Below are 13728 nucleotides of genomic sequence, written 5' to 3'. Positions count from 1 at the left end.
GGGTAGCTATGGGGATCAATAATAAAGTATATGTATGAAGTGCTTTGGGAACCTTAAAGAGCTATGTAAATGTCAGTTCTTATGGTATAAATAAATATCAAAGACAGCAGAAGTCAGCGCTTGTACAGTTTTATAAGGAAATACAGGTGGGATGAATTTACAAAAATCAGATCCAACAAGAGCAACTGTTAATGTTACAAAGGAATTCTTCATTTTCTAGGAGGATTCACCATAAGGTTCCTTTAATTAATGCTTTAACATAGGAGAGGCCATTATGATTTAAAGTTCTGTAAACAACCTGGCAGGGAAGAGCTTCAAAGACATGTTAAGCTTTAGTATTAGGAGTAAGATCATTTCAAAGGCCTGCTAGCTTCAACAACTTCTCTCTCCCAGAACTCTCCTTTCATGCTGTTTCTACTAGGGCCATCACCTCCACTCTGTCAACATAGGGAAATTGGACTCTTCTCTTGGAACCTCTTCCTCGATAGGCTTGCTCTGGCCATATTGCACTCAGTTTCTGGCCTCCATAGCACTTCCTGAGTATCCTTAGCCAGAATCTCACCACCATTCCCTTTCCAGATCTCTTTTATATGCTGCCTTCCCTCTAATAGAAAGTAAGAGCCTTGGGGTCAGAGACTAACTTGCCTTTATTTGTAGTCTTAACATTTAACAGAATGCCTGTCACATGTAAACAATAAATAAATTGTTTATTTCTTATCCCTCACTCCCTCCTTCCTTCTCTCTCTCTCTCTCTCTCTCTCTCTCTCTCTCTCTCTCTCTCTCTCTCTCTCTCTTTCTCTCTCTCTCTCTCTCTCTCTCTCTCTCTTTCTCTCTCTCTCTCTTTCTCTCTCTCTCTCTCTCTCTTTCTCTCTCTCTCTCTCTCTCTCTCTCTCTCTGTCTCTCTCTGTCGCTGTCTCTCTGTCTGTCTGTCTGTCTCTGTCTGTCTGTCTGTCTCTCTCTCTCTCTCATGAGAAGAAATCGGATTGGATTTACAAAATAAGAATCTAAAACTTTTCAGGTACGCAGAAATTAAATAAAGTGAGTTACGCATGATAATTTATTGTTGATCTTTTAGTCAAAAAATTTTGTTACCCAATTAACTAGCACACATGAGCCAGTGAACCAGTGGGGCTTCCTCACTTACCTGACATGATTATTGTGTAACTGACTGCCACCAGGTGTCATGTTAGTAGGAGTGAGCAAGTAATAAATGTAATTGGAAGCAAATATAATTAATTTTTAGAATTCAATTCAGGTGTCCTTCACACATATGGATTTCTTATCATGTGACCATTATTAAAAAAAACACCCCAGTAGCCCATGTGCTAGGACTTTGATGGGTGGAAAGTATATGGAAGTAGGGAAAAAAGTTGTTTTTTCCCTTAAAAGCTTATAGCCTAGCTAAGGAGACATACTTAACCCACATCCAATAATTAGAGGAAAATTCAGCTGCTGAATTGCATGAGGCTTTTATTTCAGTGCAGCTGGAGTCTGGGGGCAAACTGCTGGTTGCATGGGTGGAAAAGACGTCACAGAGAAGGGACAGTCTGGACTGGGCTCTGGAAGCTTGGCAGGATTTGGATTATCACAGAGGAGGGGAGGAAATTCTAGGAGGGGGGACAAGTGTAGCATGAGCAACAAGCCCAGGATGATGATGATGGTGATGGTGATAGATGTGTGTGTGTTCATGGGCACACATGCATGTGCATGTCTAGGGGAAGGGGAGACACTGAGGAGTGCAGTAGACTGAAATGGGAAAGGGATGCTCTGAAGGAAAGCAATGAGAATAGGTTGGAAAGCTATCCCTTGGCACAGGATATTCTCTCCCTCCTCAAATTTTCTTATAAGAAGATTTCATTTTAAATTTAACAAGCAATTATTTGAGTATCTATTATTGTCAGGCAGTGTTCTAGGTAATAATAATTTATATAAATATTATCATTTTATAATGTATTACATAATTATATACCTTATAATATATAATTATATGACAAGTACCATATAATATACATCATATATCATTATTATATATCCGATATATAATGACAGAATTATAATCATAATATATGACAAATATTGTGATGTATAGTATTTATAATCATTGACATATATGATATGCAACATAATATATCATTATATCAGTATTCATAAATATATAATTATATATACATGTAACATATTATGCTATATGTATATTTTATGATAAATATATAAAATGAATATAAATTATATATGAAAATAATTACATAACACCCTATAATTTGTTATATAATTATATAAAATTATATAAGACAATTTATATAAGTTAATATTTATAGAGTGTTTTAAAGTTTGCAAAACACTTGAGGAGTCACTTGATGCTCAGCCTTGGGAGGTAGGAACTATTATTCCTCCTATTTTACAAAGGGGAAAACTAAAGAAGTGATTCAACTTACTTAGAGTCAGAGAGCTCTGATAATCATTACCAGTGATAAGTTGTGAAGTTGTTTGAGTGAATTGCTCAGGGTCACACAGCTAGTAAATATCTGAGGCAGGCTTTGAACTCAAATCTTCCTGATTTCAATTCCAGTTGAAACAACAGTGTTAACTCTAGACACTAGACTGTACTTATATGATGATACCCCCCCCCAAAAAAAAATCCCACAAAACAACACAATAATCCTAGAGATTGATTAAAAGGAACATTTTCTATTTTGGATCTTTCCTTTACCGTTATTTGCCTTTATGCTATATGAATATATCAAGTCTCCTGTATTAAATTGTAAGCTTTAGGAAGTTTTGAACAATGGATTTTAAAGATACATACATACATACATACACACACACACATACACACACACACACATACACACACACACACACACACATATATATATATATATATATATATATATATATATATATATATATATATATATATATATATATATATATATATATATATATCCTTAGGGTTTGGCATAGTACCTTTGTCTAGATTTATTAAATGTTTTGAGATAGATTAAGAATGGACCACAAAGAACCACAGAATCTATTCTGGCTAGATCAAACCCTCTTTCTAGCATACAAAGATCCAAGAGAGATGGACCTGCAATGTTTCCTCCCAAAAGGTGGAGGAGACTAATGAGGGAAAGGGGATGAGGGCCACTTAGGAATCTCAAAACACATGGTTAAGATGTTAAGGAGGGTTCCTGGAAGGCTTTATGACTATTTTGCAGGGTTGTTTTTTTTTTTTTTTTCTTTTCTTCCCTTATATTTTAGGCCTGCTATATTAGAATAAGATTGAATTTTCTAGCTTGGGTTACTAAACTCTCAGATCCTGCAACTGTGGCTATTAATCAGCTGTCAGGGGATACAGTGAAGAAGTGGCTTTAAAAACCATGTTTGCTTTTTAGGCTGATAATACTGGTAGGGGAAGCAGGGAGTGATACATAATGCATGCATTTTAATGGGCCTCCCTAGTACAGAGCTCTTTAGTTTGAATGATTCATTTTAATGTTCAAAATAAATATCTGAGACAATTTGCCGACAAAGCTGATTCTCCTCCTCTCCTCCCTCCACCCCCTATCATTAACCTAATCTTTCTATTTCAGCCTAACAACGGAGAGGGGACTGGGCTGGTTGAACAAAACAGGAATATTTGGGGATAACTAGATAGGTAAGTTATGAGAAACAGCACCCCAAAATCAGGGAATTTATGGAGCATTAGAATGATAAGAAACCTTAGAGACTGTATGATTGAAGTCCCTCGTTTGACAGAACAAGAAACTGAGGTCAAAAAGAAGCTAATATTTTGCTCAAGGTGACATATAATCAAGCTGAAAGAATACTGATTGGACATGGAGACTTATAAGATTTAAAACTCATGTTCACCATTCACTTCTCTTGACAATCCTCAAATCCTCTCTCTACATTTCCTAGATTTCTCAGATCATTCCCATGCTAATATTTTCCATTGAGAATATAGTCAGAATTCTGATTGTAATGGACACAATTTACTTCCTTCCCCTCCCCTACCTGCAGCTGGAGTATCACTTACGGTCTCTGGGTTTATGTAACCTTTTACTTTTTCTCTAAAAGTGAAATTTAATTCAGGCCAGCTTGGTCAAATACTTTTCTTAGTTTTAGAAAGCAGTCACCTGAGGAAGAAGGCTTTGGAGAACATCACCTTTAGTGGTAGAAAGAAGTGCCATCTCTGGATTCAAGGAAGGACTTCTGGTACCAGGAGGTATGAGTTACTTGTTGCCACACACACAAATCCTATAAGTACATCTCACTATCGTTGTAATTTAAATTTGATCTCATTCTTCCCATGAATGCTGAGTATTTATACACACATATGTACATTATATATATTGGGAAATGGGGAATGTTTTATTAACTACTGTTTTTGCTATGTCATTTGTACAAATGCTTTTGGTAAAAGCTAACTGAGTCTACTGGTTGATTGTTAGTGGGAAATACCATACTTGCAACTCAGGAGCTCCAATGATAAAAGTAACTACCTGGTGGGCTACATTATAGCCTGAGATAGTAACTGCCCTATGGGGACCACAAATCACAGGAGTGAGTACAAGTTGGAGCAGTGTTGCACTGAGAAATGACCACACCAGCATACCTTTCTCTGTTTCCATTAGTCCAATTTTGCCTTCTGGAGAGTCACTGAAAGATCATAGAATCATAGATTTTTGGAGACGCCAATGACCTTAGGGATAAGCCCTAAGCATCCCTCTGTAGCATCTTCAGCAGAACACTATCCAGTCTCTTTTTGAACACATTGAGTGATGGAGATTCTTAATTTGGGTTTTGTGAACTTATTTAAAAAGATTTTGATAAATGTATTTAAATCTAATTGATTTTCTTTTTAACCCTATGTATTTTATTTTGGACACTTAAATATTATTCTGAGGAATTAATAGATTTCCCCAGTTTGTCAAAGGGATCCAGGAATACAAAAAGGTTAAAAAAATCCTGCTTTTATGATAACATGTTCCTTTGTTGGGCAAGTCTAATGCAGAAGTACATTCTTATGGTTTTTACCTGTGATTTCACTGTTGAGAATTTCTGTTTTAGAAAGCTTTTCAACTGGTGTAGATTGGTGACTGTCCATATCTTATAGTCTTAGAAAGTTGCCTGTGGATACTGAGAGGCTAAGTTATTTGTCGAGGGTCACAAATTTCTCTGAGGTTAAGTTGTGAACTCAGGTCTTATTGATTCCCAGTTTGCTGTTCTTACCCAGTGTACCACCTAAATGCCAGAGGTTGATTCCCTCTCTACCTTGTGACAACTTTTTGAATACTTGAAGATGACCATCATGCCTTCATTAAGCCTTCTTTTTTCCTACTTCATCCATTGATTTTCCATATGATATGGTTTTTGAATTCCATCACCCTATTGATTGCTCTGCTCTGGGTTTATTCCATGGGTTAATGTTCTTCCTAAAATGTGACATCCAACATTCAACTAATTGACTTTCTCCCTCCCTTCTTTCTCTTCAAGCCTTGACATAAGACCTTGCCTCATCATACATTACTCCCCTTCCCACTGTCCATGGTTCTGCCAAATTGAGCTTTGCTCTGTTCCTCTTCTGTTCCATCACCCACTCCCTGACTTCCCAGGGGTCATTCTCATATAAACACCTGGGGAGGCATTCCCATACAGCCCTCACTCTAAGTTAAGCTCACATGTCACTTAAAAAAAAACCAAAACAAAACACAACCTAAACATTTTTATTGATATGTTTCATTTTTACATTGCTTAAATTTCCCCGTAGGATTTTTACACACACTTGTTTATATAATCACCCCCATGTTGCCCTATAATTTAAGAGAGATTTACCAGGTTTCAAGCAAACACAAAGGCAAAAACCTTTGAGGGATTTTCTCATTCTTCTCCAGACACCCCTCTACCCACCGCCTCCCTTGTCCCAAGTAATAGAAATATGTGAGGGTGAAATATATCTGTAAAGCTTTCACATGCTTGCCAATATTCAGGAAATATTTTTGAAATGGTTCTTTCCTATATAAATCAAAAAATTTTGCTAAGACCATCTAGGGTTTTCTGAGCTTCAATTTTTCATGTGTATGGTGAGCAAAAATGTAGAAAAATATTTGCATAGTCTGCTTCACAGATTTGTGGAGGGACAAGCACTTGGTAAACTTTAATGTAAAATGTGAGTTATCATTATCATTGCTCTGGAAGGAGCTAGTGATAGCATAGGAAAGGTTTCATTATTTTCATGTGTTGTCATTGTAAAGGGGTGTGTCAGGACAGGAATTTAATGATCCCACAATACATGGGAGCGAGAGAGCCTTTCTTAGAGGAAATTTTCTTTGGATTTCATCTCTAAGAAGCCTGGAAGTGAGTTGCACAATATGGCAGCACTACTCAGCATAGTAAACACCTGCATATACCCTGGAGATAGAGCTCCCTAAGGATAAAGATCATTTCCTCTATCTTCTCCAAAGATGTGGAACAGATAGTAGGGGTGGATTATACATTTGTCATGTGACTGACTGAAATTTTTATGGCCAAGTTTTCCAGAAATTGATTGTTCTAGAGTTTGGCCTAATGAAATGCTTAACTCTATGTTTCAATCTTTGCATCCTGGGTAACTGCTTGTTATTTCTATTCCTTAAAGAAGTTATGGACTGGTCTTGGACACACTTTAGAACTGAGGACAATGAAAAAGGGAAAGAACTGTTCCCTAGGCTCTTTCTGGTTCACTCTTGTATGCTGAAAAGGGACATTTTTTTTTTTTTTTTTTTTTTAGGAAAGAACATACCCTTTGTCTCTCAGTCTGTTTCTAGAATTAAAATTGTGTGTGTGTGTGTGTGTGTGTGTGAGTGTGTTTGTGAATTGTGCATATTTGTGTGCCGGGAGACAGGAGAGAAGAGATTTTCCATCTTCTAGCCCCTAAAGATTTCCTTTTCTAATAGCTGCTCTTATCAGTAATCTGAAGTGTACTGCTAAGAATGTGGGGTCAGAATGTTAAGGATGCCAAGGGGTATTTTTCTCTCCTTGTCTTATCAAGAGCAGCGCGGTGTCCAGCCCCTATTTTAAAAAAGAAAGTAAGAAAAGCAAACCCCTCCTTTATTTTTTATAAGCTTATTTGATCCTAAAATAAAATGTTCTCCATTTCAAAAGTACGGCTTGCTGTAAAAAATTAAATTATTATTAAAACATTTTTGTTCTACAATTTATTTGCAAGAATAAAAGCTCCAGATCGGAATAATCTTTAATGACAAATGGATAGAAATGACATCCAGGTCTCCTCATCATTAAAAGACATCTATTAGGGGTTTAACTATCAATCCCTGGCCAGTCTACTCAGGAATTCAAGCTGTTAATGTGATCTTTACATTAGCATTTAGCGGCTCTCTGTGGGAGAGGAGTGGCTGGGAAGGGGAGGCCAGAAGAGGAAATAGCTGAAAGATATTCTTGACAAAGGGACAAGGAAGGTGGCTGTTGAGATGCTATTAAGAAACTCCATTTTCCTGAGCCTCTGGAAATCTATTCAGCTCCCCCCAGGCTCATGCTGACACCTCAGTAGGGAAGGAGTTCCTGGACTGAGCTAAGATTGTGTATAGGGTTTGTCCCTACAGGAACTGACTAGAAGTAGACTCATAGAATCACCTACTCCCAATGCCCAGAGAAGTGAAGATCACACAGCTAGGATATAGCAAATCTGGGCTCTTTCCACTACATATTCTATCTCCCTGAGAAACCTAAGCCAATATAATGATTAATATGGAAGCAAAGTGATTGAGGGACAATGTGACAACTGGCCTTGAATCTAGGAAGTGTTAAAAGAAGCACCAGGGAGAAACTCAAGAGAGAATTGAGTCACCTTGTCCCTGTCATCATTTAATTTAATTAATATCAACAGATATTAATTGCCCACTATACAAAAATGACTGATTATAACGGATATAAGGGTGAAAGATATGGTACCTACCTTCAAGGAAGTTAAAATCTATAAATAATCTCCTTTATTTATATCTTTCTTTATAGTGACAAAATGTTTTCACATCCAGTATCTCATTTGATCTTTAGTCTTATTATTAACCACATCCAAGTTATCAAGTGGTAAGTGGCAAAACCAGAACTACCTCTAATTCATGTGGCCTCCAATTTTCCCTTTTCTCTGTCCTCCATGCCATTTTTCTAAGCCACTTCTATTTTCAATCTTTTTTCTTTTTTTCTCCTTTTTTACCTCTCTCTTCCTAGCTCTTTCTTTGGCAGCCACAAAATTCCAGGGGCTTGGATTCAATCATTTCTATTGACTTTATGTATTCAAAAGTGAGTAAATTGTAACTGACTATTTTCTTTCTCTGCCATCAGTGGGGTTGGAGATAAACTGGGGTTATAACAGGAAGGTCCAAGAGTGAGCATAAGGAAGAACTTGGAGGCTCACTCTTCTTTTGGCACAATAACAGCTTAAAGTGTGTGAAAAGAGTCTCCTTCCTTAAAGGTCCTTAAGAAGAAGAGATATTTTCATCAGTCCATAATGGCTCTGATGATTATTAGTATACAGTCCCGAAATACTAATATAGTATGGTTTTACATTATTCACTAATTATTGATTGTACAAGACTATCTTGAAAAAAATCAACCTAATCATCTTTTTTGGAAATATCATAAAAGAGTTTCTTGCATCAGTTCCCTTCCAAATCAAAGATTCCACGACCTTATGAACGTGTTCTCCAAGACAGTTATTTCTCTGTTCCTTATTTTTGTTAGTTGTGCCACCACTTCTCCAGCCACTCAGGGTTACAACTTTGGAGCCATCATTAATGAATTAGGGCCAGTGTAGATCCCCCAAGGAACATTAACTCAGCCATGCCCATCTGTAGCATAACTACAGGGGTTATAAACAGTGAAAACTCGCTAACAAAAAATGATACAAGAATGTGTGACTTTTGCTTCTCTCCACTCTTGTGATGGGAATTGGTTGAGTTCCATGGGGCTTTACTATATGCATCAATCATGAATAATTGAAATGACTGTCTACACAGGGGTTGGAAGAATTCTTTTGATGTCAAGCTCTCATACATGCATCTAATATTCTAGCTGTTTCTGTTTACATGTTCCCCCTCTTGCCTTTGGAAAAGGGATCTGGCCCAGGCTAACTAGCCTGTATCCATTGGGCTCCTCTGTAACTTCTCCTTTTCCATCTAAATTCAAATAATTACCAAATCCCATAGACAAACTTTGAGATTTCTCCTTATTTTTATTCCTTGTGCCATTGCCATAGTCTAGAGTCATAAACAGGCATCCTGATATTTGAGAAAAAAAATCGGTTGATCAGTGGGGTTAGCTGACTTTAAGATGCAGGAACCTAGTAGGGCAAAGACCTTAGACATCCAGGTTACATTGGAAGAGGAATTGATATACTCCCCCACTTCCTCAAGAATGTCTGACCCATTCTCCTGTTGCATGCTGTGGTTTTTCCCTGACTTCCAAGATGGTAAGAGGAAGAGGGGGTAAAGGAAGTGGTTGATTAACAGAATAGAAATGTATAGAAAATGGTAGATCTTAGGAAATGGGGTCAATGATAATGGGATCCTAGGAATGGCGACCCATGTCTGAGTGAAGGAGTGGGTGCAATTGTGCCATCATCATCATCATCATCATCATCATCATCATCATCATCATCATCATCACAGCTAATGTTTATATAGTACTTTAAAATTGGAAAAGTGCTTTTTAATTACTAACTCATTTGATCCTCACAGCAATTCTATAAGATAGATGCTATTATTATTTCCATTTAAAATGAGGAAACTGAGGCAAAATTATGTAACTAGTAAAGTAACAGCTTCCTGATCCGGAGTTCTGTGTTCAATCCACTGTACTACCTAAATACCTATCTGGGTAAGAAAAATTAATGAATTGCCTCCAGAGGGAAGTGTACTCTCCTTCCCCTGTATGGGTATTCTGAGGCAAAATCCCTAGTAATCCTGCCCTAGTTACTATTCTGTAGAAAGTCTATGTCACCTCTACTTTGTAAGGAAAATTTTAAAATATGGTTGATCATTGGGATGTTTTCCCATTTCTTTTCTTGATGGTTTGCACTGAGTAGATATATCTTGACAGCAGAAGAAGTGTTAATTTTGCAGTCACCTTTGGTATCTTTTCTTCCTCCATGAAGACTTTAGTTTAAATAGCTTCTTTTTTATGATCTCCTTACTTCCAAGCTCCCCCTTTTCCAGTCTTGCTAGATGAATCTTCCTAGTTTTTATCTTTCTTCTCTGCTTAAAATTTTGAGGCTCATTTTTGTTTTATTAATTCTGCAGTCTTGAATCAAGGTTTTTCACAGAACTCCCATAACTTTCCTACGGGGACCATACATTCCTTCTAAACCATATTGCTCACTTTCTTCCTACTTGTTCCCTATGCTATATCACATATTTTCCCTACTCTCTACTTTAACTGTAGAGTTTTTTCCACCTAAAGTCCCTTTGCCAATCTTGGTTATTGTTAAGGGGGATCCCATGAACTTGTCTTTTTGAGTTGCCATATTTTCCAGGAACAGTGGGCCCAGAGCATGTAAGAGGTCCTGAAAGTGTCAAGGACTAAAGCTTTTCATGTTGTACTTTCTGTATGTCCTTGGGAGTTGAAGCAGGTGCAAGACAGTCTGCAGTAGGCTGAAAAATTGCTTATGTAGCTGGGACCCTCATAGATAAGCAGCCCATCCTATCTTCATAGTCTTGTGATTCCCAAGGGATAAAAATGAAACTTTTGTCATTACCTTGCTCCTTCTTTTTTTGGGTTTTGTCCTTTTCCCATTTTTAGTGCACCTTTTCCCTCCCATGCCATACCCCTTTACATAGCAATTCCTGGTACCCCCTTCTCTTTTTGTTTTATTATTATAAATGTTTTCTTATGCATTGTCAACTCTCATACACATTCATTCCACTTGTATCAAACCTAGTTTTTCATGTACATTTCATGAAGTTGTGATTACCTGTTGACACTACTCCCAATCAAATTTAATATCATAGACTTCAAAGCTAATATTATTTCAGATGGTATTAGTAGAATGTGCACACTTTCCAGCTTGTCTTCTGACCAGGATAGACAGTGCATGGTGGGACTGCCACTCCCTTCTTGGAGAGGCTGTACTTCTGATTACTGCCCTTCCTATAAAGGATATTGATAAGTTGGAGTGCATCCTTCACGATCATGATCTTGAGGGTCATGAAATGATTCTCTATACAGATTCATTGGGTTATTTACCTGTGAGAAGAGAAAATTCAGCTTTCATCAAATACTTGAGGGATTATTGTATGAAAAAGGGTTATTCTCCTACATCCCAAAGAATGAAATAAGGTCAATGAATGTAAGTTAGAGGGAAGTAAACTTCATCTTGAGATAAGAATTTCTGAATGATTAGAACTGTTCAACTGGTATCAATAGATGTGGAGTAAAGAGCCTCCACTGGGGCTATGACCTAGAATTGAGTGCCCAGGACTCTGCCCAGTTTCAATGTCTATTTAAAGCCAGCCTAGAGCTACCTTCAGGATTGGTATATCCTGCTCAGACTAGTTCCATTCTGGTTGAGGTTATGGTATAGTACATGAGGGAGTGGAAGGCTCTTTGAAGCTTGTAGCCACTGAAAAGTAAAGGTGGGCATTTTGCCCCTCCTGTTTTCCCTGATGGACTCTTGTCCTCTTGACTTCTGTCAACTATCAGGGATGTATATGGTGTATGTGTTTCCCAGGAAGTCTTGTTCTCAATGGATTTAGGCTAAATTCCAATTCCTCCAGGAAGATTTATCTGATTTCCTCTGAATTAGATATATTATTTCCCTCTTCTAAATTTTATAATATTTTGTATTTTTCTTGTGGTTCCTTTTGCTTTATCACAATTTGTGTATTTGTCTCATATGCTTTAATAGAGTGTGAGATACTAGAGGGCAGGGATTGTCTTTTCAGTGTCCCCTGCAGTCCCATACAAGTCACTTACATACTGTAGGAGGGCCACAAATAAATACATTTAATCAATCAATCAATCAATCAATCAACAAGCATTTGTTAAGTACTTACCATGTGTCAGACACTGTGTTAGCCTCTGGAGATATAAAGACAAAACTGAAACAGTTTCTGCCTCTGGAAAAGTAACTTATTAATGCATTTTGGATTAATGGGACTATGAATACATTTCCTTTTTTTTTTTTTTTAAGAGAAATTATGGTTAGAATTGCTGCTTTGATTTCTTCTCTATTAATCCTTATTGCCTGAGGCCAAAACCTCAAGGAAAGTTTTAAGATGTGTTTGATCATTGGGGTGTTTCCTCATTTCTTTTCTTGATGGTTTGCACTGAGTAGATATATTTTGACAGCAGAAGAAGGGTTAATTTTTTGCAGTCACCCTTGGCATCTTTTTTTTCTCCATAAAGCCTTTTCAAACTGGTACAAACTCCTTACAGTGACTATGGTCACTACCACCCAGTGTAGCATTTAACTTTTTTCTAATGGTTTCATGCCAGTGAATCTTATCTCTCTAATTAGATTATAAGCTCCCTAGGGCAGTTTAATACTAACAGCTGACTTTTATATAGCACTTTAAAGTTTATACAGAACTTTACAGACATTAGTTCTTTCTATCCATGACAACCTGTTGAGATAAGGTATTACAGGGATTATTTTCTCTCTTTCCCCATAGATAAAGAAACTTAGGTACAGAAAGTTTAAGTGACATGCATAGGGTCACACAGCTATTAATTTTGGTGGTTAAAAATTAGAAATAAAGTTTCTCTGAATTTGAAACCCAGTGTTCTTTCACCTACATGGGACTGCATTTTCTTCTTTGGGTATTGACTAGTTCCTATCAAAGGAGCTTTGTTGTTGACTTGGTTGGCTAATAGGGATTTTTGAGCACTGATGATTCTTTAAATCATACCCTATGATTCAGCCCAACTGGCCTTGCTCTCTCTTATATATAACAATCCATTTTCCATCTCTGTGCCTTTATACTAGCTGTTCTCCATGTCTAGAATATTCTCCTTCTTTGCCTCTTGACTTTTTCAAGACAACTCAAATGCCACATTCTAGATTCATGGGACTTTTCTTAGTTGCCCCAGTTGTTAGTGCCATTCCTTTCTGTTTTGTGTATATCTGTTTATGTGCATGTAATAGTGCATAGAATATAAGCTTTCCTAGGACAAGTACTGTTTTTCTTTTGTTTTTGTATGTGTGGTAGCTAGCACAGAGACTGACATATAGTACACACTAGTCAGTTACCAAGCACTTAACTGCGTATAAAGTTACTGTATAAAGTGCTGGGAATACATATACAAACAAATTCAGATGTTTCACAGAGAACTCACATGAGAACTTATATGATAGCTGGAAGAAAATTGCATAAAGTAGGTACTTAATAAATTTTGTTGATTGATTTATTGATAAAGAGAAGTACCCCAGAGAAGTTGATAGAGCATTAGAGCTAGAGTTAGGAAGATGAGTTCAAATTCCACCTGAGACAGTAGCACAGTGTTTCACACATAGTATGTACACAATGGACGTTTATTGAATTGAATTGCGATATGATCCTGGGCAAGTCAATGGACTTCTCTATGTCTTACTCTCCTTATCTGTAACATGAAGAGGATGGATTTGATGATTTCCAACCTTGGCTGTATGATCCTATGACTTAAGAAGACCTGGATTCAAACTTTGCCTCTGATCCATACAGACCATAATTCTGCAGGTCACAACTTCTCGGT

The sequence above is a fragment of the Sminthopsis crassicaudata genome, chromosome 2 (assembly GCF_048593235.1).
Source record: "Sminthopsis crassicaudata isolate SCR6 chromosome 2, ASM4859323v1, whole genome shotgun sequence".
Classification (NCBI taxonomy): Eukaryota; Metazoa; Chordata; class Mammalia; order Dasyuromorphia; family Dasyuridae; genus Sminthopsis; species Sminthopsis crassicaudata.
The sequence above is the reverse complement of the archived record's forward strand: the minus strand, read 5'-3'. Positions refer to the sequence as shown.